Raw genomic sequence first — 27,046 nt, forward strand, 5'->3', positions numbered from 1 at the left:
ACCCACCTGCAACCTATCTGCAGTTAATGATAATGTGAATTTTTTTGACCAGAGCCACCTTACCATCAACTGCAGTCCCTGCATCACTACAAGTGGGCCAGTCTGTCTCCGTTCGCTTCTCCAACTAGCTGACTCTGCCATTTAAATGTCATAGAGGCAGGTGCACCTGGCTCTAAAAGAGAATGGAAAATGACACTGTGATTGGCTTAATTCATGTTATGCCCAAAATACACAGATGATTAATTAAGAGACCAAATACAGCATCTTTGTGCATCAGGTCTGACTGAATGCCCAAATTATGCGCCCTTGAATAGCAGAGTAAATGGAGTTGGACCAGTCCTAAATGCATGTGCGCCATGCACTTTGGACCACGCACTATAAATTGTCTAAATAGGGCCATTAGACTTCAATTTTGATACATTTAACCTTCTGCAGAGCAGGTTTGGTGTGCAGCATAAGTTTTTGCAATATATAAGTATTATGGTTAAAGGCTTACTTTAATTGTCTTGGAAAGAGATTAGAGGTAATCTCTACATTTGTCTTGACCATGAGTCACAAAAAAGTGACATCTGAAGCTCACAAGGGGATTACCAATTTCTTAGCGAGGCATGACCCGCATAAAATATCACTGCAAATAGGGATGCTGATATGGCAGACTTTACAGGAGATGTGTATTTTTTATATGTTTACATAAACAAGTGCTTGCACAAGACCAATTTGAAGGGTAAAAGTCAAGAGATAAGGGTTCTGTCAAAGGTGGGTTCAACCAACCTTGAGCATACTCCATATATTATACCCTTTCCTGTAATCTCATCTTTGTGTGGACCTCTGACTTTATAAATCTGCCCTTGTTACTGTCTTTTCTTTCTTTTATGATTTGGAACCTGTCATAATCCCGATATCTGTTTTGCCTGTTCTGCATGTTGAGCAGGTGTACTATATGAGCTCCACGCTGATAAGATACTGGAGAGGTGTGAGGCAAAGTTGAACCTAAAAGCATGACACACAAACAATCACATGCAAGACAGTTCATTTTACTTGAGTCAGGGGTTAAATCAGTCCAATGAATGTCACAAGGAGCAGGCAGGAGAATCTGACATCCAGAGGGGTGCGCTATGAGGTGAGATTAATGAGTTAAAGGATTAGTTTGACAATTTGTAAAATACACCTATTTTCTGTCTTGCTGAGAGTTAGTTGAGAAGCTTGATAGCACACTCTCGTGTGCCTTTTCAGTATGAATCCAGTGCCAGCAGCTTGTTAGCTTAGCATAAAGACTCATTTAACACGTTGTTGTTTGTTTAAACTCTACAAATACTGAAATGTTTGTGGTTTTACAAGGGGCTGGGGAAGATTAGACTGATATTTTTGGAGGCAAAAAGACAGGCTAGCTGTTTCCTATTGTTTCCAGTCATTATGCTAAGCTAAGCTACCCTGCTGCTGGCTCCAGCTTCATATTGGATGAACAGATCCAGATGTTATTAATATCTCCATTGAAAAGCAAATAACTGATGTCCCTAATGTTGATCTACTCTGCAGGGACACAGATAATGTTAGGGCCTGTGTCCACAGGACAGAGTGCCAACATTGTTTTTCAGTTGTGTCTAAGGCCAGAGATATACTTGCTCTTTAATCACACATTTGCAATTGCATATGCATGATGTTAATGTCTGAGGATGTACTAAACCATTATTTAAAATCGACGCAGAGTACGTGAGACAGCCATGATGCACATACAAATGCAGAGCAAGTATATCCCCGGCCTAATGAGGAAAGAGTGTCTTTTTTCACAGCACACTGCCAATTTTTGTGTGGCTGCTCCAAGTGCTTCTAGTTAATAATCTCTAAACTTTTCAGAAAAACACTTGTGTCATCATGTCACTTTTTTGGGCAACCAATCATATATTAAATGGAGACTAATCACCCTGGTAAGCAAGAAAATGGTGGAGAGGTTGCTTCTCTGTTTTTTTTTCTGGTGTGTGCTGAAGATCCATGTCCATGTAGGAGAGCAGACAGACATTTTTTAAAGTCCCTGTGTGTTAATCTCTCAGCACTTTTGTAGCTTCTAACTGAATCTCTGTGGTTTAGCTTTTCTCCTGCATCGGTGTCTGTACTTTCAGGTATCTGCTTTATTGTACTGTTTCATGTTCGGTTTCAGGTGATAGGAGTTGTGTTAAGTTTTTGCTGACGAAAACCCAACATTTTCTGATTTTGCTGCTTTAATAATAAAAGCTTTTATATAACAAAATAACTGGGATTTTACAGGAAAAGATTAACTTGTGTTTTACAGCCAATCAAGACAAGTGCATATCAAAACACGTTCAAACAGGTAGCCAAGATGTAAATCCCCACCATGCTGGGTTGATGAGCCAAGTCAAATCAAGACAGCACATGTGTATGCAAAAAAGGTCATATGAGAGCAAGCATCTTCTGGTTGGTACTCATTGTGAAAAAATGTTAAATAAGTAGATATAAATAGATAATAAAAACCTAAGGGCCGATGTTAGACTGTACAATGGTTGTCATAAGAATTTTCAAGATATTGTTGTAATAGCAACAAAATGCTGACGCTTCTTCCCAGTGCTTCACAGCGCCCTGTCACTGACTTTCTATCCGAAAAAAAAATGCTCTGTGCACACATACCCCTTGGCAGACTCCTCCCTGGTCGAAACTACCAAGACGTTAAACTTTGCATATAATTCAAGTGATGCTGGATATTACATGATATGAGTCATGAGTTCACCTCCAGGGTTTTTATGTACATCAGTGTCTGGATAAGAATAATGTGTTAAATTAAGATACTGTAGGCAGTGGTGCTTTGTGATGGAAGAGGCACTGTGAGAGAAGAAAGTCCAGACTTCTACACCAGAAACTGCTGGGTCCAAAGTTTGGATTGGAAATAACTCACATATCGTATATTTATAGAAAACACGTCTTATATTTACAGTAGTATGTCCTTATTTAGAGTATGTGAGTGAACTTAACTCTAACCTGTCATGATCTTTGCTCTTCCTTGGATGTGTGCCATGACGAATTCAGGTTTCTCTGGAGGCAGAAAAGGATCCTTATGTACTCACTGAACCGTCTGTTATGTAATAATAACCATTTGAATTAGATGGAAAATGCTGCATGCTGCAAGTATAACATCCTTTCATTCGCAAAACAGTCACATATCAAACTTCTCCAGAAGTGTAAAAAAAAAGGAGTTTTGAAAATAAGGCTGTGGATGAGTCACGGCACGCATGAGACACACATTACAACACCCTCTGCCCCGGTTCTGTTGTGATGTTTATGAGAGCAGACTGTCCTGGTTTTGAGGACGTGAGGCGTGTGCTTATTCAGTATCACCACTTGACCTCGGCTCACTCCATCTGTCACCTCATTTGAACTTCATAGATCCCCTGAGCTCGGGCCCACACTGAACAACCCATCTTTTCCACTCAACTACAACTGTTAACACCCACTGTGCAATGAATCTCCATGCTGCTGGAATGAGACACGATCCAAAGTGTAGAAAAGGTGTGATTCACAAGGATAAGATAGCTGTGAAATGACTGAGGTCATTCACAGCGAGCTGAAGTCTCAATTCATTGTTGTTCAGCTACTGTAACAAACTAATCAACAACACAGTTTAGGTGCATGTGTCATTCTCTCAGATTATGTAATGGTCCTGGGGAGGCGGGAGGTGGCGGGGGTTGTTGTGCCAGGTGGCCTGCAAATGCACCGGAAAATTACTCAGCTGGAACAAGCGTGAATCCACGCAGACTCTGTGATCGTTAATGAAGCCAACGTGCCCTTTCCTTTTCTGTCCTCCTTTCTCGTCGTCTGTCCTCCTCTCAACTCTCTCCTCCTCCTCCTCCTCCTCCTCCTCCTCCTCCTTTCGTTTTGTGCTCTGTCACATCCTCTCTCGCTTTCTTTTCTTGTCTTGGCCTTGTCTCACCATCTCTCCTTCCTCTTTGTCATCAGTCCCAGAGACGGACACAAATACGTGAAAAAGTACCTCGTTACAAATAACAAATACTTGCTCATGCAATGTGTTGAAAAGAAATAAAAAAAAATATACTGGCATGTAAAATGTAAAATTAGAAATTATAAAATACATACTATATGAACTGATATTGTTATTACATTTTATGTAGCCTCAGTGTGGGTCTGATGTAACTCTGTACATTGAAAAATTAACATCACTGATTTTAGGTGGCCAATCAGGATATCTTAGAAAAAGGAGGTTGGTTTAGCATGAAATATCTTGTCATATTTTGATTATGTACTTTTATATTGGGGAAAATTTACACCAAACACCAAAGCAGCTTTCGTTATGTTATGTCACGTGATTCACTAAGACTGACGGAATGCAATTTTTTCTCTCTCTTTTCTACAATTAAAACCTGGAATAAAATTACATCTTATTCTAGAATAAAATGACATATTCAATAATGTATTTCAAGTATTTCAAAAACACAGACAAAAGCTCTTAAAGTATTTTCTTGCAAATTCTGTCTTATGTTTTTCTTTCCAGTAAAATACAAACTATAAAGTACTAAAAAGGAATTAAATGCATATTTTATATTTAATTAATTCAAATACTGTCCATCTGTGGCCTCAGACATGAAAACACTTGGTCCCATTTCATGGGAAATCTCTTATAGAAAAACACATAAAATTGAGTTGATGAATAATGGATACCATATGAAATGTCCTATATGTTCGTGCTGCAATAAAATGTTATATAGCTCCACATTCTACTGCCCACTGTTTCTGCCAGAACAATTCTCACATAAACAACAGGGTCATTAAAATAGGTGATGGTCTGTTGCGTATGAAATGAGGACATTCTCTCAAAAACATGTTTGGTCTTGCAGTGGTATCCCATCACGCCATGCCCCCTCTCTGCTGGTCTTTCCTCACTCTCCCAAATCTCGCTCACACGCCACAGTTACTGGACTCAAAAGGGACTTGTTGAGCCAGCAGTGGGGACACGACCCCAGTGTTAATTCCTTTGTTGGTGGTGATGTCCCTTATTGATGTGGCTTTCAAGCAATGTCACCGCAGCGGGCAATCAATTCACCTGAACTGACCCTGAAAAGTACACAAACAACTGCAGTGGGAAAACACTCGGGCCGCTGACGTAACAGTATTTCAGGGCAAATACACTGCTAGAAGTGATGCGTGAAGACATCACAAGTATAAAATGTTCTAATAACATATTGCAACACTCCATTTAGGGATACGGTGAACAAAACTCTGGAGCTGAGTCATGTTTTGAGTGCATTGTCACTCAACAAAGTGTGACAGATCTCAGTCATGTTTACGACAGTGTGACGTGAGAGTGGACAGTATGGCGCTCGCTGATGAGTGGTGACTGACCTCTGCTGGAAGTGAAGAAGACTGTGTGCCCCATAGCTTACGGTAATTAAAATATGTCAATATAAATGATAACAGCTCAATGTCTGCTGACATAAGGGCCTCGAGGTAATTGTTTTCTTTTCTAATCCTGAAGGCCCTGGCTTGAAGACTGAGCCTGTGCTAAACTGAAGAGTTGAGATTATTTCAGTTTTGTGCTTACATGGTGCATGAACGAGTGTGTGAAATCAACTTACCACACTGGCAGACTGGGGCATGTTAATGTTTTAATTTACTCAGAAAGTGGGAGGGAGATGAAGTTAATGGGGCCCATGAGCTTATTTCTGCCCTTGGGCCACCAAGCAGGTCAGTCTGGCAGTGCCGTTCCCTCATTTATTACTTACTTCCATACATAATAGATACTCAGTGTTTTAACCTGAGCAGTCAGTTGAGATTTCAGACTTCATCACTGACCATCGTCATATTGTGTCATCACTAAAAGAGGCAGAGCATTAGGATGAGTTGAGTGGGATTCATATGGTTGCAATCTGAAAGCTCACCACTAGATGATACTAAATCCTCCACACTGGTGGACCAGTGCAAACCCCTTGTTCAAGCCCCCCTTCCAAGTGTGTAGGAGAACCTATGGTGGCCACAAAACTCACGAAAATGACAAAGGGCTTATCTATCCAGCTAGAAATTGCATTGTCCCAGAATGTTCTAAAGACAGCCCTCTGGTGTAAAGGATGTTGGCTTATTCCCAGATGGCCACAGTGTGCTGTTCTTTAAAATGGTAGGGGGCCGTTACAAACATTCAGGACTTTTTGGGAACCTTTAGGGGAGACCATCCTAGCTATTAAATTGTATGTTCCTAGAAGGTTCTGAGAACATCCCTGCTGGTGTAAAGGACATCGCCTTGTAACATTCCCAGAATGTCCCCAGACAGTTATAATGTGGAATTCTTTAAATGGTAGGGAGATTTGGCAAACTCTCAGGGAACATTCAGAACACTGTGGGAATGTTTAAATAGTGTGAAAGGTCCTATCTATCCAGAATGTTCTGGAGCTTCTCCACTGGTGTAAAGGATGTTGCCTTGGAACGTTCCCAGAATATTCCTAGACAATCATGATGTGGAGTTCTATAAATCCAAGGTGGACGTCATTTGGCACACTTTCAGGGAACATACAGGTTTTTTTTTAATATTTAGGGCGCTATACCAGCTAGAAATTGAACATTCCAAGGTTCCGATATTTGGGAACCTCTCCACTGCCGTAAAGGACATCACCGAACCACTCCAGGATGTTCGTGACATGGAGTTTAAAGGAGGAAGTTAATTGGCAGACTTTCAGGGAACATTCAGGATTTAGTAATGGTCCTAAACTGTCTCCTCAACGTAGCTCCCAGAATGTTTAGGAGACCATTACTATTGGACATTCCCTCTAGGTGTCTACACTATGTTCCCATAACATTTGCAGAACCTTTAATGGCATTTTAGGAACCTTTAGGGGATCAACGTATAATATTCTTTTTTGTCCCTAATTAGTTCCTTCGATCACATTCATTACATTACAGTAGTACTTGTTGTAGCACTTGAGACAGGTCTTGACTTCAACAATGGCGATATCACTAAATTGCCTTTGTGTCTCATATATTTGTTAACATCATTCATGTGACTGGATGTGAAATGCCCAGTTTCATTAACTTGACTCATTTCTAGCTTGAAATTTTTGTTTCTCACCCTGCCTTTGTCTTGATCTCAGTCTTGATTTGGTCTCAACCCCTTGAAGACTTGGCCTTGTCTCGGTCTCAGTACACTCTTGTCTTGGCCTTGCTTTTGGTGGTCTCGACTACAACACTGCATTACAGGAAGTTTTGCAGGGGACGTAAAAATTGGTATCTTAAATTTTGTTCTCCACAGTTAAGCCAATTCCTGGGTCAAGGACACTGACAGGAGAATTTACTTAACATACATATTTTCAATGGCAGGGGAAACCAAACCAAACAAACTCCATCCACTGTGCTTCTTAGCATTTCAGTTCACATAAATTGTTTTACCGAGCGTGATGTTAAATGTTGCTGTGTTGTGGTAGGCACAGGCAAATATAAGCTTTCTGTTGATATTACTGGACTTGATATCCCCAAAGCATGCTAGAAGTAACATTATCTCAGTTCTTTTTTGAGCATTATTTCTGACTTCATTTTGGATTTTTATATTAATTTACCAACATGAGACTATATGGGAATTCTAACGTCCTCTTTGTAATCTTGCAATGTGACACCAACCAAAATGGAATGTCCCCCTAAAGTCATATAGGGAACTTGCCACCATTAAATCTTTGTTTTCATCTGCATAAATCCCTCATTCCTCAAACTACTGCTATAGTACTTGTTTTTCCCGTTTAATTTCCCTTGCCAAAGCATGCATAAAAATATTGACACAACTGCATCCAATATTACATGGAATAGACACATGAAGACATTCATGTTTTCGCCGTCACGCCACATAAATTTGACTCTCAGGAAATTGCCAAATACCCAGGATATAGTTTAGTGCTGGAATACCTCTCTCCACATGAGGTAAACTTTCATGGGAACCCATCGAGTAATAAAGAATTTATATTTGGCTACAGGATAAAAATTCTTCCACATACGTGATTCCATAAAATCTTGAAATATGTGAAAAGCCACACATAAATTTTAAGGTTTTATGAGAATGTAGTATATTCAGTTGGCAACAGAGATGCTTTATGTTTCTGTTCATGAGTGTAAAATATTGTTTGAGAGATAAAATGAATCTGATTTTGTCTCCATCTTTTGTGTCCAAGAAGATCAATTTGGCCACTGTCACCGTTTTCAATTTCCAATTAATTGTTGATGCAATTAGTAGTGGCTGTGTGGTTGGCAAAAACCCAAGTTTGCAGTTGCTGTCCGTCATGACCCCTCTCTCTCTCTTTCTCTCTCTCTCATGTACACCAACCATACACACACACACACACACACACACACACACACACACACACACACACACACACACACACACAGACTAGACCTAGAAAAATGTGGTTAATACGGGGCTTGTAGGATAAAATGTAAGTGACACAATAACGAAGCTGTGTGAAATGGGTATCAAATCATTAACCTACACACGGTAAAGAAAAGCAGTGGATTAGCATGGAGCTGCAGACGCCAGTTCATAGTGGTGGCCTTTGGTCTCGTCTGAGTGTGCTGACAACTGGCCGTAACTGGGCATTAATCAGCTTTGTCTGACCCGATTATTGTATAATATTCAAAGAATTTAGACCCAATCAGCATTATTTTTTGTTAAACTACTTGTGGTATAGCACATAAACACATACAGATTTTCATTTACAATAAAAATAAATATTTCTTTCATCACCACACAAATGTTGGTCTTCAGTTTGCATGGGGAAAAAAAAAGTAATTTTCATGCTTTTGCCATGATTGGTATATGTGTAAACTAAAAATGTGAGCTAAATAGTTTGGAAAACACATCTTAAGCCATTACAAGGAGTTTTTAACTGGTAGTCCAGTTTAATACTGGTGTCTCTATATGACCCACATAAGCAAACTGACCATTAGTGAGTAAGACTGGGTTTTTGTGTACATGTCAGTTCAGTTCATGGCAAAATCACATTACATTTTTCCAGGCAAAGTTTTGCAGTGAGTAGTAAATTTGCTAGCTGAAAGGAAGCAGGAGGACATTTTTCTTTTGAGAATTTTATTTTTGACATCGGTTGCAAGCAGTACCAATATGGTTCTGGTTCTTGTATGACCAGTAATGACTGAATCACCACGCTGATTATGGTACTTCATTTTGGTGCAACATGCCTGAGTTGTGGATTGAAATGGTTGCCCTCTGAAGTGGTCAACTTTATATGAGCGAGGGGACTTCGGCATCGTCAATTTGTTAAGTTCCTTGAGGAAACTGATGCTGTTCACCAGGACATGCTTTACCACTCTCATGCCTCTGGTTAACTTTGGGGAAAGTATGTCGATGAGTGTGGGACCTCAAAGGGGAGATTAGTTCATTTTTAGAGCTAATCTGGAAAGCCGACGATTTTCCTGAGCCGAGCGACACAGATTTGTTTTGTAATTTTGCTTCTGCTGTGGACATACTGACACACATTAATGAGCTGAACATGGAGCTACAAGGGAAAGATCAATTTGTGCACGAAATGTACACAAATGTGAGAGCCTTCAAAGCCAAGTTGACTTTATTCTCAAGACAAATGTCAAAAAATTCATTCGCTCATTTCCCCACACTGGAAGAGGCCCCTCGACATGTGAAGAAATACAGGAAATCACTGGAAGACCTGCACGGAGAATTCTGCTGTCGGTTCTCAGAATTTGAAAAAAAATGACAAGTCACTTCAGCTGGTGTCATGTCCCTTGTCACAAGACCCTGAAACAGCACTGCAGGAGTCGTAATTCGAACTGATCGATCTTCAATGTGACTGTGTCTTCAGCTCCCTTAACCTGGATGAGTTTTATGCTTCACTAAGCGAAGCCAAGTTTCCAAACATTCGGAAGATGGCACAGAGGATGCTGGTGTTGTTTGGCTCTACCTACGTGTGTGAGCAGACATTCACCGTGATGAACATAAACAAAACACATCACAGATCCCAGTTACCTGATGAACACCTCAGATCTGTCCTGAGAATTGCCACAGCCACACTGACACCAGGCTCTGATGCACTGGCAAAAAAGGGTGATCAACAACACAGGTAATGGCTTTTACATGTAATTTATTTTAGTTCTCACAAACACTCCGTCCATCTGATGCTGGCCCGACCCATCTGTCGAATTTTAAAACTCAATGTGGTGCCTGAGTCAAAAAGTATAGCTGTATTTTGCTTGAAAGCATTCCAACAAGTTTTAAAAGTATAATTTTAGTAGCGGTATCTGGGACAGGATCAGCAAAGAGAAATTCAAAGGATGAAGAGTCTTCATTCAAGGAGACACTACAGCTTTTGTCCAAAGGGGTCGCCAAAATCCACACAAAGTGAACGTTCCTTGTAGTTTCTTTCAGTGTTTGTACATTACATTTACATTTATGCATTTAGCAGACGCCTTTATCCAAAGCGACTTACAAAAGAGGATTAACAATCAAGCTACATAGAAGAGGCCCTAGAAGAGTATCGCTAGATCAAGACAGGAGATGCTCTCTGAAGAGCTGGGTCTTCAGGAGCTTTTTGAAGGCAGAGAGGGACGCCCCTGCTCTGGTAGCGCTTGGTAGGTCATTCCACCAGTGTGGCACAACGCATGAAAAGAGTCTGGATTGTCTTGTGCAAGGTGCTGGGACAGCCAGGCGGCTTTCCTTTGATGACTGGAGTTACAGAGGGGTAAACATGAGCTTTTGTGAGAGCATTTAAGCAGGTAGGTGCAGAACCACTGAGTACTTTGCAGGCTAGCATTAGTGATTTGAATTTGATGCGGGCAGCCAGGGGTAGCCAATGTAGCTCAACGAACAGAGGGGTGACATGTGCCTTTTTGGGATGATTGTAGACCAGACGCACCGCCGCATTCTGGATCATCTGTAGCGGTTTCACAGCACAGGCTGGGAGGCTTGTTAGAAGTGCATTGCAGTAGTCGAGGCGAGAGATAACCATGGTTTGTATTAGCAGCTGGGCAGCTTGTTGGGTTAGGTATGGTCTGACCTTCCTGATATTGAACAAAGCAAAGTGGCAGGACCGGGTGACAGAGGCAACATGATCCTTAAAGGTCAGCTGGTCATCAATCATGACACCTAGGTTTCTTGCTACTTTGGTAGGAGCAAGGGATAGGGAGTCAATTTTGATGCAGATGTTATGATGTATGGTTGGCTTGGCAGGGAAAACCAGCAATTCGGTTTTTGAGAGGTTAAGCTGCAGATCATGGGCTCTCATCCATGCAGATATGTCAGAGAGACAATCTGAAATTCGTGCCGAATTTGTAACATCCTACAAAGTAACTGGTTTGAGTACTCAGATTACTTTTTTTAGTAAAATAATGCATTAGTTTTAACAATTCAAGTAACCAGCTATTTTATTACATTTTCAAATAAGCAACCCATTACTGTTACAGTTTTAAAATATTTCCACCACTGCACGAACACTCAGCAGAACAGCACACACCCACTGAGCTGGAGGACAAATGAGAGGACAACAGCCTGTAGAGCCAGACTGTTTTCACATCTAATGTGAAGAACTGAGGATTTATTTCAACCAAACCAGAGTTGATGATGTCGGTGCAAGACTGGAGAAGATGGTGTTGGTGAGTTTTATTTTCTTTCTGTCTGTCAAATTTAAATTAAATGTATTTTGGCAGTAATTTTTTCATGTAACTTAAAAGTATCTCATACCAACCTCACCTGTCCTAATAAACCTTCCCATAGTTCACATTTTTTGGGATTTGTGATACATGTGTTTGAATGCTTGTTGGAGGGGAGACTTATTCTTATTGTATTCGAACAGATTATAGCTCCATTAAATTGTCAGAAAAAACTAACAATGTTGGGCCAGATTAAGATTTATCACATCTGACCTGCAGACATTGAGCTGACAGTGAGTTTATAGATTTAATTTTGAATATGCTTACTGAACTGTGTGTTTATCTGATAAAAGTTGGTAATCCTAAAAGAGACTTACAAAGGATTTGGAGTTTATTATGAGATGTTTATTCAGCTGTTAGATTAGCTATAAATATATAAATCCTTGTGGGTGAAATGAGGAAGTCAATAAATCCAAAGCTCAGTATTTTTCCAGAAAACAGATATGTAAAGGTAGAGTTTAACCCATATCCTCCCCTTTTGCTGTTACACTGATGTTTTTTTCCCTTTTTGTCCAAAGTTGTCCACAAACATTTCAGGGTGCTGCCTGGATATTGCACCGTGTCCTCCTTTTGTCATGACTTTGTGCAGCACTTCAAAAGCCTTTCAGTCTGTTTTTCTGCCTCTGATGTTTATATGGGTGCCAGCTCTTTTCTTTTCTGATTTTCTGTCTTTACATTTGCTTTGATGTAAAATATTCAGTTTGGCAAATCAGAATTATGAGAGGTTTCATTTTGCAAAGGTCCACTCATGTCCTGGTTTAACTGTCAGAGCCTGTTTTCTGGTATGAAAGAGGTCTGACGACTCTAATAACAAAAGAGAATACTTCTTTTATATCAAGTGAGAAATTGATTGAAGTTGAAGACAAAATACACTTTTAGTCAATTTTTTTTATGACTTCACAAGATAGAAATGTTCTTAACAATGAACATACTTAAAGGGTTCAATCTAGACTATTTTCCAGTTTTTTGTGCCTAAAGCCCCTTTTGCACTGGACAAAAAATCCACTTAACACCTACTGACATCTAGCTTTTATCCTTCAATGTAAAAGGGTAATTGACATTCATTCATGGGTATTTATCAGCTCCAGCTCCCAGGTTGACACCCTCATTTTCATCCCTTTTCCAGCTGTTGCTTCGGTCGGCAATTGCAGCTCTTTTGCTTCTTATACATCCCCTGCTTGGTTTGACTCAGTGACTCAGTGCGTCAGTCCAGCAAGGAGATTCAGTTAGGAACTACAAAAGTACTGAGAGCTGAGCACATGGAGACTCATAAAAATGCTTTTCTCTCGGCTCTCCTGCATATACACTCAAAATATGTCCACTGAAAGCGGTATTATGAGTGTTTATTAAGTGTTTATTATTGCTATTATAAGTGTGAGAACATTATGGAAAAAGGAGATCCATTTTGTTTAAACAGCTGCTATATTGCTCCCTTGACAGAAACATTTTATTTCTGTACTCTACCAGTGCCTCAGTGTTTTTGTTTGTTTGTGTTATTGTGTGACTTTTGGTGTTTTCGAGGGTGAAAAAGATTTTATCTGGAGATTATTCTAGCTGACCCATTAATCAGGCTTGTTGAGCATACATACATAGTGCTGCCCACTGTATCACTCTCTGACTCACCGGTTTGCTGCACCATTAGAGTGTGAAGGCTGGGCAAATAGAATAACGGTAATGTGCTCTAACACAATGAACACAGTCTAGTCCTTTTTGACTCACTTAGCCATTTTTCTAGCCTCTGCAGGCTCAGAAAGTGAGGAGAGAAGATAACTGCCCTTTTACAGGGACAGCTCCTGTAAGATCTATGTTTCATCTGTACTGGACAAACATATAGATATCATGTTGCAGTGGGACTTCACATATATGAGTCACAGTAAATGGCTTCACCACTGATAACAAAACAAGTCTCACAATAGTTTGCAAACTGTAAACATGTTAAAGGAATAGTTCACTCAAAAATGAAAATTCAGTCATTATCTACTCACCCTCATGCTGACTGAAGGTTGGGTTTGGTTTTTTTAATCCACAAAACACTGCATGTGTTTCACAGGAAAAAGGCATTGCAGAATCTTCCAAACAGTTTAAGTGAAGAGATGAGCAGAATGCAGGCTTTTTATGTTTTTTTGGGGGTGGGTGGGGGAGTGGGTGTTTCAGTTTAAAAACTGGTCACCGTTCACTGAAATTGTTCGGGAGGTTCTGCAATGCTGTGTTTGTTTCTGTTTTTGTGGACTAAAAAACTAAACCTGACCTTCATTCAGCATGAGAAGATAATGACTGAAGTTTCAGTTTTGAGTGAACTATCCCTTTAATTATGTTGATTTTTTTTGGACAAAAGGAGCACTGCAAGATTTTCTGAGGAAAAAACAAATGTTTCAAAACTTAAAATGAAATAAATAGAATAATTACCACTGAATGATGTTCCGTCATCCGTCTTCCTGTGTGTCCTGCTTTGAGTTTTTTTTCTGCACGGGTGTACGTGGTAATTTAGTGCAGCTCCAGCTCCCTGCAATTTATGGGTTCTGTGTGTTTCCCTACTAATGAGGCTTGGGTTGGTGGTCTCCTAATGAAAAAATGTAGACGGCCTGTTGCTGGCAGAGATCTATTTACAAAATAAAGCCCTGTACGTTCAAATGCAGCAGTTAGACAAACAGGCAAATTGAGCAATGCAGTAGAGGTTGAATCAGGTCAGCGAGATGAAGGTTCACTGAGCGAGTCTAATGCAAGTGGGACTAAACCTCCCAAAACAAATTAATTTAGTCAAAGTCAATCAGCGTTGCTCTTTGTGTTTGGTTGTGCCAAAACAGAATGACGGTGACAATTAGGAATAATAAGGCCCCTCTATTTGTTCTCACGTCCCTATACAAGATAAAACTGAAAGATACTGCTGGCTGCGTCTCCCAAACTCAACCGACCATTTCACAGAGGTAAGAGGTTAAAGTGTTAAGTGGGGCAGAGAAGGTTTTGGAGCATTTACTACCTGTTTGCTGACATGCGAATAACAACAGCATCTGTTTTATGATGCAAGTGTGCTGTGTCAAGCCTTTGAATAAGTGAAATGTCTGGCCGTCTGACCTCTTTATTCCCTGGTATGTTAACTCCATGGGCCTCGAAGGCTAGCCCAGTCCCAGACATCTGTGGCCTTACTTCAACTCTGCCACGTGGAAACAGAAAGAACATGGTGTACATTATTAGTGTAGAGTTCCCCCTAGGGTGACTGCTTTGGGCCTCACTAGCTGGCTTACTTTGGCTCGACTAGTTTGGGGTCGACGTGTGTCCATCTTTGGTTTTAGGATGATTTCATAAATAAATTACTCTTGTTTGGTAGCTTTTATTGCACTTATAGTAATGTAGCGAGTTATTGTCATCTCAAGTAAAATCATCTTTAACTTGGTGAAACACAGAGAGCAAAAGCAAGGAAAGACAGAAACATGACTGACTGCAAATGACAGAAAAACACAGTAAAGACTCACACTGAGCTCAATGAAACAAGGGCACATAAAGTCATTGTACTTTGAAATTTTCCATGCAGTATTTGTGGTCTGTTAATAGAAAGAGCTCATTTAACCGGCTACACATTTGAAAAAACAGCACATTCCCTGCTCCTTCTTCACTTCAGTAAAAATACCAATGTTTTTTTTTGTCAGAAGCATGTGCTAAGTTCCACACATCATGCACCAGCTTGGCTTTGTGCACCGCAATGTGCATAGCTTGGGGTCAGGAAGAAAGGAATGTACTGTCGCTCTTATGAGACCACGGACCGTATTACAGGAACCTCCTGCCTTAAGCCTTAAGCTAAAATAGGAAACATCCAATCTTATCTCAGGTTGTGATATCCAAAATACTCAGTCAAACATCGCTTATCAGATTTTTTGTCTGTTACCAAGCAGCCGACTCTACTATTGTCGTCTCACAGAGCTAAACAACTGTTTATTGTGTCTTTATCATTGAAACACACTGAAACACAAAAAAGCAGAAACAACGATGGGCACTTTAAGACAAATGGGTTAAAGGTTTTGGTGACATCTGTCGAGAAATCCAAAGATGTTCTTTTTTTGGGAATTTTAAAACACTAACTCGGAACATAAAAGAAAGGGAGTCAGCTAAGATAGCTGACAGTCTCCACCATATCATTGTTTAAAGCAATAAAACAGCAGACATGCAGATTAAACAAGTTAGCTAACACTGCCATTTGCTACTGTTAGCTAAAACTAACATTAGCTACTGTTAGCGAACACTACCATTAGCCTAACTGCTGTTAACACACGATACCTCTAGCTAGTTAGTAAGATAACTGAAAAATGTTTATCCTAAAGAGTTTATTTAAGATTTTGGGAAGTTTGGATGTTTGTGTAATACACTTTTCCCATCTTAATTCTGGATAGGACCATGAGCTTTTTTTCCTAAATCAGGTCCTATCCCTAATTACCATGGTTACCAACCCCTTAAGATAGGGTCTGCAAGATGGGAAGTTTATGTAATACAGATGCAGAGCTGCATCTTTTTGTCTGTTTTCATCTTCTCTCTTTGTCCTGCCTGAGTCAGTCAAGCTGCAGCCTCTACCTCTCTTTTGCTTTCCGTTGCAAAATAGAATTATCCACATCCGAAGGCAAATTCTTAAGAGATGTGTAACAACCAGTTGGATTCCAAAGAGCCACTAGTCCAGCGTAAAATGATCAGAAAAATCAGGGTTTCCTGCGGATGGATGTCTTTAATAATGATGGGTTTGAGCTCCTCCTCTGTTGCGCACACCTTCTTCATCCTCACAACTCCTCTAGAAGTTTCCTTTCCTCAGCTAACACTCATTTCCGTTCTGAACTTTTCTTCCAGAGCATCACATTTTCTTTGCCGCTTGCTCTTGTTTAGCTCAGCCTGTTTGTGGCTGGGGCTCTACGTCTGTCTTCACTGTGTTGGGAACATCGGCCTTTTCCTTGAGCTGCTCTTTCAGCTCGTTCACCTTCTTCTCACATGTCTTGCTTCCTTCAGCTCAGTGCTCCTCCAGCTGTCACAGTGCCCCGACCTCTTTCTCAAACACAGCTGTAATCCTGTCTGTGTCCGCTACCAGACACCTACCTTTCATTCTTAGTAAATACATCACTGAGTTGAGCTGGTTTGCTCAGGGCTGGGCACTGTCAACACTTGCAGTTGTTCAGGGCCACACGATCAGCGTGACATTCTGTGTTGCCTGCTATATCAAGTGAAACGCTACGCACATAATCAGTGGTGTGTTGTCACAATTCATGTCACAAAAAACTTATTCCAAGAAGTAGGAAGATAATGACTTTTCATACTGTCATACTGGAATATACATCTGAATATACATAATTGGGATTTGCTCCCGATGAATATAAAACTCATAAAGTTAGAATAAAAGTCCTGGCAGATTCAGCTGGGATAGCATTAGGGTCTGTTGTTAACAAATTTAAAGTGTGTAAAGATCTTGGATATTCCACTACAATGTAAAATAGCAGACTTCTTTGGTGGAAATTGCACAATTCTCCATGGGATAAAGAGATTCATTATATTTTCGAAGAAGTGGAGTTACAATATATGTATAGAATAATTTATCAAGCAGCACAAACACAATTAGAAGAAGGTTACTTGTTAGATTTGAGGCAAAATGGTTGAATGAAATTTTGTTAAAACCAAAATTATAAATATATATTCAAATCAAGCAAAATTACGTCCCTGAATCTTATGTTGTAGCAAACAAGGGGTCAAAGATCTTAAGTTGCACAGCTGAGAACAGGAATCCTTCCTCTGAACCTTGAAGTTGGCAGATTTGAAAATGTCCGAGAGGATGACAGTTTAGGTCAATTCTGTGAGAGGAGAAGAGAAGTTGAGGGCGAATCACATTTTCTTCCATATTGTCCTTTTTAAGAGGAGTTACCGATATTATGATTACTGATATTTGATGAAATGTCTGTTCAAAATCCATAAATGTGGTGGTCTGATGATGACAGAATGGAATGGTTGTTCAAAAGCTTGGAAGAAGCATCAGTGGACATATGTACACATGGATAGATAACCTTAAAACATAATGCCCCTAGCCACCACTGTCGCTGGTGCAACATAATCAAATGGGCACAAAGAAGTGAAGGTACGCATGACCATAAGTTACCCTCTCATTAACAGATTCCTCTTTGTTTAACAAAAATGTACCAACTTATGCCTAATAATCACGCCCTTTGTTGTCTTCTCTGATTCACATCAGATCCCTCCATGTAGCCAGAAATAATACTGTGGATAAGAACAGATAAATGTTTTTTTTCTCCAACACCATTAGCTTTTGAAATTCTGTTTACTAAAATTATGTACATGCCTATGAACCACAATTTAGCCCTACACATTAGAAGTAATGGGGCAGGCAGTGAGACAAACAGGAAATGTACATGACACCTGGTAAGTAGTGTACGACACACACTGAGAAAGGCAGCAGAAATGGCAGCATAAAATTCAACAGCACCCATTAAGTCTAAAACACTATGAGGCAATACTCACTACAGTCTGATAATGGAAATATCTCATCCCTGATGGTCAGAGCGAGAGCTGACCCGGGCTGGGTGTTGAAATAATTTCATTATACACAATATTAAATGATTTAATTATTGTTCAATTCTCTTTTAAAGGATAACAGAAACAAAAGGACAAAGAGTTCAGTCTGCGTGCCACGGCTGATGTTCTGATGCCAGTTTTTATCTGTCTGACAGAAGAAAAGAGTCTTTCTATCTGTTGCTGTAACAAGACTGGACAGTGTCAGGATGACTGCGGTGAAACAAGGTCAAAACATTTATGCATGCATGTATACCAGTGGTGGGAAATGACAAATCCTTTGTTACTGTGCTTTTACTTTTACTTGTTACACTTTATCACAAATGTCTGTACTTTCTACTCCTCACATTTTCAAAACAGGCTTGTTACTCTGATGGGAATTATCGGTTACTTTCATTTTCTTTTTGAATAATTGCACAAGACAAAAACAATGTAATGACAAAAACAACATACAAAACATAACAAGATGAAAATTACATACCATGATGAAAATGATGTAAAAGACACAACAAGAAAAAAGTAATGTAGAAGAAATAACAAGATGAAAGTGACATAACAAGACAAAATGATACAATAATTTAAAAGTAATGTAAAAGATGAAAATAACCTAATAATGACCTAAAAAGACTTAAAAAGATGAAAACAACTTGAAAGACGTAAAGAGACGAAAACAACGTTAACGACATAAGACAAAAACAAGATAAAATATGTAACGAGATGAAAACAAAGAGAAAAGATGAAAATGATGTAAAGGACGTAAAAAGACAGAAACACACAGACTCAGCTGGGAGGTTTGTTTACGTTTGCACAGACACAGCCTGTAGAAATGTCCTTCAGAGAGCTACTTTTTACTTCTATGCTTTGAGAACTCTTCAGAGCCTTTACTGTTCACTTACTAAAATTGAAACAGTACTTCTGCTTTTTTTTTTTTTACACAAATATCTGTACTTCTACTTAAGTAAAGAATGTGTGTACTTTTGGTGTTTGCACAAAATACGAGTGTAGAGTTGCTGTAAACGAACACAGTTCTTCTGAAATGTTTGTGCTTTGTCTTTCTGAGAGCCAGATAAACAATTTGTTTGAAACCTGTGCACACCTCTGTTTTTAGATGTTCTGTTTCAGCTTATCGATGACCTCAGTTAAACTTGAAATGATTCACTTTCGGCCTTTTTGTTATTGTCTTGCTCCATTGTTTGCTTTTTTTTGCAGCTGCTTCACATTTTCTCCACTCCAGGCTGCATGTAACTGGATATAATGATTTTGTGTTCAAGACGATTTCATTACAATGACTGAGATAATGAAGCATCTTGTACCTTTATCTAGTATCTTGTACCTGTAATTACTCACATCAAGTTCTCACAGCAATGTCACTTATCTCTGCAGGCCCACGCCAGGGAAAGGCAAAGTGGATGGGCCAGCAGCTGCATTTCGATGTTTTCTTCCCCAGCTGTTACGTCGCTTCTCAGAAAAATGTAGGGTACATACCTTGGTTGGCTTCCAATTCCCATGTTTTATGTTGTCGATCCACTGAGGCTTTGTGGAATTGAAGACTGTAAATATATTTGCATCAGTGGTTTAATTGTACAATAGAACATCTCTCATCTTGAACAAAAGAAGTTACAGTGTGACCCACAAGCAACCACACTTTCCATATATTTGTATTCTCTTTTAATTCCACTCCTAAAACAACTTTAACAAACTTAAACTTAAAGATTATGAAATACAATAGAGTTGTTAAAGTCTACTTCTGCTTATAAATGTGTTTTGCTTTTTGTTCCTGTACTTGGATGTCTGTGCAGAATAATGTATGTGTTTTCACATTAATTTGAAGGAGTAATGTTTTTGTGTTCACTTTAAATCTTAGTTTAAAACAAATAGCAGATACGAGCAGACTTTGCTAAATCAACTTGTTTGGAACTATCCTTAAAAAACATATCAGACAGAGCCATTCAATCACAGATCATGGTATATGTCTCAAAACACAGGCCTTTCTTTTCAAATATTGTCACCAAATTCATTAATTTTCATTAATAATAAGTCACATATCCAAAACACATTAGTAAGCTGGAGATTAAAGAGCTCCTGTTATCTGTTACCAACACAAAACCAATGGCTCACGCCTGAGGTGAACGGTCGTCAGTCGCTCCTCCAGCTGCTCCCACACTCCCTACAAATCAGCCTCAGTCATCCAATCACACCCACATACAGGTGTGTCACTGAAATACACAGAACAGAGCAAATCACAGAGCAGCTACTGCAACTGTGTGTCATGAGACAATCATCAACACTACAAATACAACATCTGATTTTACCAGCATTATAGATTTATAGGAATGTCTGCTGGTCAGCATTACTCTATAAATTGAACAACTGGTAACACTTTATTTGAAGGGGTGTGCATAAGACTGTCATTACACTGTAATAACCATATCAGAAAATCATTAACATGAAGGAGCCTTTATGAATGTTTATGACTGTCATTAAGTATCATTCGGTCAATTATATTAGAGAATTCAGAGACTCCTTCGTGTTAATAACATGTGTCATGACATGGTTATGACAGTCTTATGCACATCCCTTCAAATAAAGAGTTACTAACTAATTGACTACATTTTTTAAAAGTTGAACAACAGTTAATCACACTGATGTTCCATGGATAAATAAATTATGCTACTGTCTGAAGGAAATATATAACGTTCATTTTATTTTCATACTTTCACTTGCAGGTTTCCTTGGGTCAGCAACTTTTTTTTTAGCCTGTTTAAAGGGACTTTGAAACCAGAAAAGACGGCACAAAAAGCTTGTTCCTTTTTTTTTAAAACATATCTCTCTTCTATGAAGTTGTTTTCGCTCTACTTCATTTGCCTCTCTTCTTCTTTTTCCTGCTTTACTCTGTGAGTAGGTCAACTGGACCACAAGACACAAAGAGAGCAAAGGTCTGATTTATAATCAGGGCGCCATTATCTGATAATGATCTCCGGAGGAATGTCACCCATTAACCTTGCCAATTTACATACTCCATATGTCCAATTCAATGCTTCATGAGCCATGAGTACTCCATTGTGTATTTTTGGGGGAATCCAAATTTGGCTTTTCTTCAATTAATTATAAAATGCTTTGTGAGAAATGATTTGAGGGCTTTGGGGATGAACATGATGTAGTTGTGTTGTACTTGCCCCCTCATAAGAATAGAAGCAGGGTCAACTCCATTTTGGCATTCCTTTGTATGCATGCATAGATCATTTTATGTCATTGTTTGAGGACAGAACATCCATTTAATTCTTAAAAAATTACTATAACTAAAGAAAGTCAGAACCTGTATATTTTTTTTTAAATCAAAAAGAAATCAGCTATCATATAATAAAGGTTTTAGTCCAGAAAAGATTATTATGACAAGACTTATCACACAGCTCAGTCTAAAAAGAAAAAGAAAACTATTCACCATTACAAGGTAACAAAAAAGGCATGGGAATGTACAAACCCATAATGACCACATAATAACAGGAAGCTCAACCAACACTGCCAGTGCCAACAATGTATAATTGTGCATCACAACGAAATGGAAGCTATTGCAGAGGATCTGATATGTTCTGTAATTAATTGGGTCCAGACTTTTATTTTGACGTTGTGCGGAGGTCTGCTTCAAACAGAAGTTTGAAGCTATGCCGAGGGAAACAAAAGGTTGTGGCCTCATGCGTTCTTCCAACAGGATACAAGGCTTCTTTGTCAAGAAGCCCAATGTCCTCCTGAGCTCTGGTGGAACTACAGGGTTCATGTGAGTACAGCAAACAGTCAGCGAAAGAACAAGGTCATAGTTGAAAGAAACCAACTTTGACTGTTTTTGTCGAGGAGCCCAGTGTCCTCCTGAACTCTGCCGGAACTACCCCACTGTCCCCTCACACCTCCAGGGCTTCCAGCGGGTCTTGTCCTTCATTTACTGTGATTATAACTTGCATTGAAGAAGTTTTCTATAAATCGGCCTTGGGTGAACTGTGGGATATGAATTGCACAGTCGCCACAGTAATACAGCGTGTGCTGTGAATGTAAACAGCGATGAGTGAATGTGAACTGGATTGAACTTTAATCTACTAAAAAGACTTAATTTAATACCATTATAAAAGCACCACCTTATGAGCTGCTATGCTATGCCATGGGTTGTAATCTGCTAATGTGTCCAAAATTATACACAAACCAGTGATGTACAGAAATACAATAGGACCAATACAGTTCAGAGCTTCTAGTTTACTCCTGGTTTTATGTAAATTTATCATTCATTTGGCAAGTACAGGAAAGTACATTATGTACAACTGCTAATCCAGTGTAGACTTGCAGGGCGGGCTGAGTCTTAAAGGGATAGACTTGATTTGAAGTGAGGTTGTATGAGGTACTTATTAATAATCACTATATTACCTACAGTAGAGAGCGGCTGGTGTTTTACAAGATTAGTTCAGATGCACCAAACCCAGACAATAACACAAACAAACTAACAGACTTTGGCAGCGGTACACCAGCAGCTATCATGCCCTGCGAGTTAAAATGACAAATTTCATCTGCAGAGTTTGGTTGGTTTGGAGAGAGCAATATTTGGCATATCTAACAATGGTTTCCTATGGAAAAAGGTTGCCTGATGGCTTAGTAAAGTGGCAAAAATATTTAGATTGTCTTTTATAAATGGCTGCAAACTGGGGGCGTGTCAACCGCCATCTACTGTTGATAAGTGCCTCATAAAAGCCCACTTCAAATAATCCAAACTATCCCTTTTAAAAAACAGTGTAGAATATGTTGGATAACACTTGTGTCCAGCTGATGATTATCAAATTTACTCAAACCCAGCTGTGACTGACTGAGTTGTTTGGCTCCACTGACTTCAAAATTGTTTTCATTTTTCCCAGACTTTGTGACGATCTGCAATCATTTACCCAATTAACTGAATCAGACACATCTTGACGCATCTTGTCTTTTAATCAGTTTAGATACAAAGTAATGACGTAAAGAGTCAGCTCACTTAAATTTGTGGCCTTTACTATGTGAATTTATGCCTCTACTCATTTCATAAAAATGTCATAACTTCTTATAAAGTTAATTTGAAGCACAGCAGGATGCTTTGGCAGATTGCAGTTCATACTTATTACATGAACTTCTACTACAAGCAGGGAGACGTATTAAACATGCTGATTTTAGCTCCACTTCCTACATTATTTTATGCTGTTAATGAGGTTGATTATGTCATCTCAGTTTACAGGAATTATTCACGTCGTGGTACTCTCTGCTCCATTCTAAAAGCAGGTGTTTTAGGTAAGGGGGGGGGGGCATATTTATGTGTACATTATTGTAAAAGTGGAGTTGGCTTCAATAATGTAATTTATCACAAAATTGATTGAAAAACTTAAGGCTGGGCGGACAAATCCCCTCCATCCCCCACGGATCTTCTTCCACAGAAGTTGCCATGTTGCACCACCATGTTTCTACAGCAGGCTTGAGATACATTTATTTGCATTTTGCACAATTTTCACACCCACCAAAGGCTCTACACACTGGGCAGCCGGGAAGTGACACAAGGGGTCTGGAATCCGCTTCGCTAACCACGTCGTCTGCCTGCTCCCTTCTGGTACCGTCACCTGCTATTGAACTGAACTGTTTGGGTTTGTGGGCACACGTCCTCCACTCACGATCCCACTTCCAGTTTCGGCTCTGTTCATCTTTTGAACTGAAACCACAAAGGCTTTGTATTAACTGTCAGCCTGTGTGACGAACATTATACTGTGCTGCATTATCTGCTCAATCTCCTGTTTTGTAAGACATTAAAGGTCTTACCAACTGTTTCTGACGTCCACTGTGCTGCAATTGGGTTCAGTCTTTATCTGTTGCATCTCTCAAGTCACCTGAAGATGTCACTTTGGACACTTGGATACTTGTGACTTTTTTTTAGACTAAATGATTAAACAATTATTCAAGGAAATAAACTACAGACCAATAAATAATATTCAAGACTTGCAGCCCTAAATTGTATTTATTTAATGTATGCTGGTCAGAGCAGTTCATGTATAGACAGGTCTCTGTGTCTGGCACCTGATCATAAATGTGCCAGACATTCCTGTTTTCTTGCCTTGTTCCCAGACAAACTGTGCTCCCAACTCTCAATTCTGTTTGTTAAACCGGAGCCTTACGTACAGCATAGTTAACATTTTATCAGTATGAACATTTACCAAGGAATGATTAGCATCTGTCCTAATAAGGCATTTGTAATTACTGCCCGGGGCACCTGTCTGAGCTCCTGTCTCCATGTCAACAAAATGTGGTATGTACGTTTTCTGTGCACTTTGCACAGCCTCACCTTAAAGTATGAGTCAGACAATACAGTACACGAGCCAGGACAACCTGAAGGCTCAATCCAGAGAAACATAAACGAGGGTTTGTGTAATAGCCAGCACATATTGATATATGTGATATGTTGTTATGGCCATGTGACAGGGTATCATTTACCATGAAGATAATATCACATCATGGCTGGTGTCCAGTGTTCCTCCATCAAATAAAAGCACTTTTACTGTCCAGACCAAACGTATAAAATATATAAATCTGCTTAGTGAGAGGATTGAAAATATGAAGAAGACGTCTCTGATATATTATCCAAATATAAAATAGTCACATTCTTTTGGTAAAATACTACTGATTTCTACTTGATTCTGTGGGAACAAAAAGAACAAAGAAATCTGTTTTGCAAATGTTTTCATGGTGCATGCAGGCGGTTTTCCATTCCTCTTATATAAGGTGTTTTAAAATTCAGTTGCATCCAGAGGTCAGAATTTCTTAGACAGCACCCTTCTCTGTGTTTCTAAAAAAACAAAGCTCACTGAGAACTACAGACAAGACAAAAGAATAAAGGAGTTTTTAGTCTCTGGTAAATGTCACATTACAAAATATTAAACATGTTCATTTCCCTTTTTTCATTTTGCAAGTGCAGGTATGCCTGAGGTCACATATTCAAAGTGGTGCTGAATCATTTTTATGATGCAGATGTTACAGCACTTATCCAGCTGACAAATGCAATTGATATACATTTCAATGATACATGTAAAGGAATGTCATAACCAACAAAACTGCAACATAAAGAGTAAACTTGTTGCAGAGTGTGGGGGTTGATAAGACCTGTGAGTCCTCCCTGAACATTTTTATAAGCCTCTATATGTTTTTTCCTGTTACTGTAATGCACACTGAAGAAAAAAACAAATGCTCAACTTGAATGTTGACTGAGGCGTCTCCAACTGATGATTCAAATCTTTGGCTTTCACGGGGCAGCCCAAACACAAATGAAAACAAAACATACTAATGAATATTATACTCCGTTTTTGTCATATGCTGCTAATAAATCCCTGTAGAGGGCTTTCACATCAGCAACCCAGGCCCAGATCTGAGTACACTTGACCCCAAAGCCCAGTTCATTTGATTAGTGGGAACACTGTGTACTGTTCTCACAGTTCAGGCACACTTCTTTGATGCATTCCCACATCCACTTGAAAAGGTGATACGGTCTGCATCAGGTGTGGAAACCGTGCCAAAACAGGGAAGTGGACTGCTACTGGGATCTTGCGATTGGCAGGCTTTTCTACACCATAGCAACAACATAAACAAATGTTGTGTAGGTTATGATACAAGTGTACTCGGGAACAGAACAACATTTCTAATGTCGAAGCTGACCAGCACGTGAGGAAGAAGAATAACTTGTTTAAGGTTAGGGAAAGACTGAGGTCAAAGCTGAAAGAAACCACCACTGGCTGAGCTCTGTTGGAACTGTAAGGGGTTCATGTGAGTACAGCAAAGCGCCCTTATCCCCTCACACCTCCAGGGCTGCCACCAGATCTCGTCCAGGTTTTTGGGAACTAGAAACAAGCAACAGTCTCATGCTTTGTTACCTACATCAATATTCTTTCCAAGAGGTTTTGTAGTACTAATAACAATGTCACGCTACCATCTTTGTTTTTGATAGAAAAGAATCATATTTTACACAGCTTAAGGCCCTTGTCAGATAGATGGGAACATATAGATCATTTTTATGTGAACAAAGTCTCAAGAAACACAGTTCAACCATAAATAGTGGGAATTACTTTTGCTTTGATTTTCAGTTTTAAGTTACTGTACCCCTGACATTACAGTGTCCCTTCAGACGCTTTACCGCAGTTGTTTCCTCTCTGAGCAACACATTCATGGTAAAATACAGTGAAGCTTGCAGCTAATGATCTTTGTGTTCTATTAATTAGCTTGGCGAGAAATGCAAAAAAGAAAACAAAACCTCTTTATTCTTATTTTTATGTTGCCAATTATGCATAATGTTTCTGTTATCCTGCAATGTTGCTGAGCTTGGTTTATGATGTAAATCTACAGTCTGAGTTTTCACTGCGGAGAAGATGTAATCATTTCATCATCTTATAAAGTTTTAGCACACTTTAAATCATTATGTTGCAAACAATGCCCTAACTAATAGGAGAAATGTGGAATTTATCTACAGCAAATATCGATCTCAACACATGGTTTGAATATTTCCGGTTTCCTTCCCCTCGGTTCTGCCAAAGCGTCGTCACGTTAGAGTCAAGAAGAATCTCTGCGCGTCTGCGCGTTTGTGTGCGACTGACCTGGTTTGAACCCTCCACCGTTGCACCAGGCTGTCAGAGTGAGTGGGCGATCAGAGATGCCAACATCAAGGCTGCTGAAAGGCTCGCTCCCAGCGCTGCGTGACGACGGTTCCCTCCATTCACCTCTGTCCTATTCTTATATCTATCTTTCTGTTTTTCCTCCTCTTTATTTCCCCTCTCTCCCTGTTATGTTTGTC

The 27,046-nt window shown here is 39.4% G+C and overlaps 1 long non-coding RNA gene across 1 annotated transcript; it reads left to right on the plus strand.

Annotated features, from left to right (window-relative positions):
• The first annotated feature begins 1,049 nt into the window (after positions 1-1,049).
• LOC146314186 (uncharacterized) lies at positions 1,050-19,744 on the plus strand. Its single transcript, XR_014771966.1, has 3 exons — positions 1,050-1,120; positions 18,297-18,447; positions 19,603-19,744. It is a non-coding gene; the product is annotated as an uncharacterized LOC146314186 (long non-coding RNA).
• Positions 19,745-27,046: the final 7,302 nt, after the last annotated feature.

This window comes from Lutjanus erythropterus, chromosome 15 (genome assembly GCF_056507025.1).
Source record: "Lutjanus erythropterus isolate fLutEry1 chromosome 15, fLutEry1.hap2, whole genome shotgun sequence".
NCBI classification, from domain to species: Eukaryota; Metazoa; Chordata; class Actinopteri; order Lutjaniformes; family Lutjanidae; genus Lutjanus; species Lutjanus erythropterus.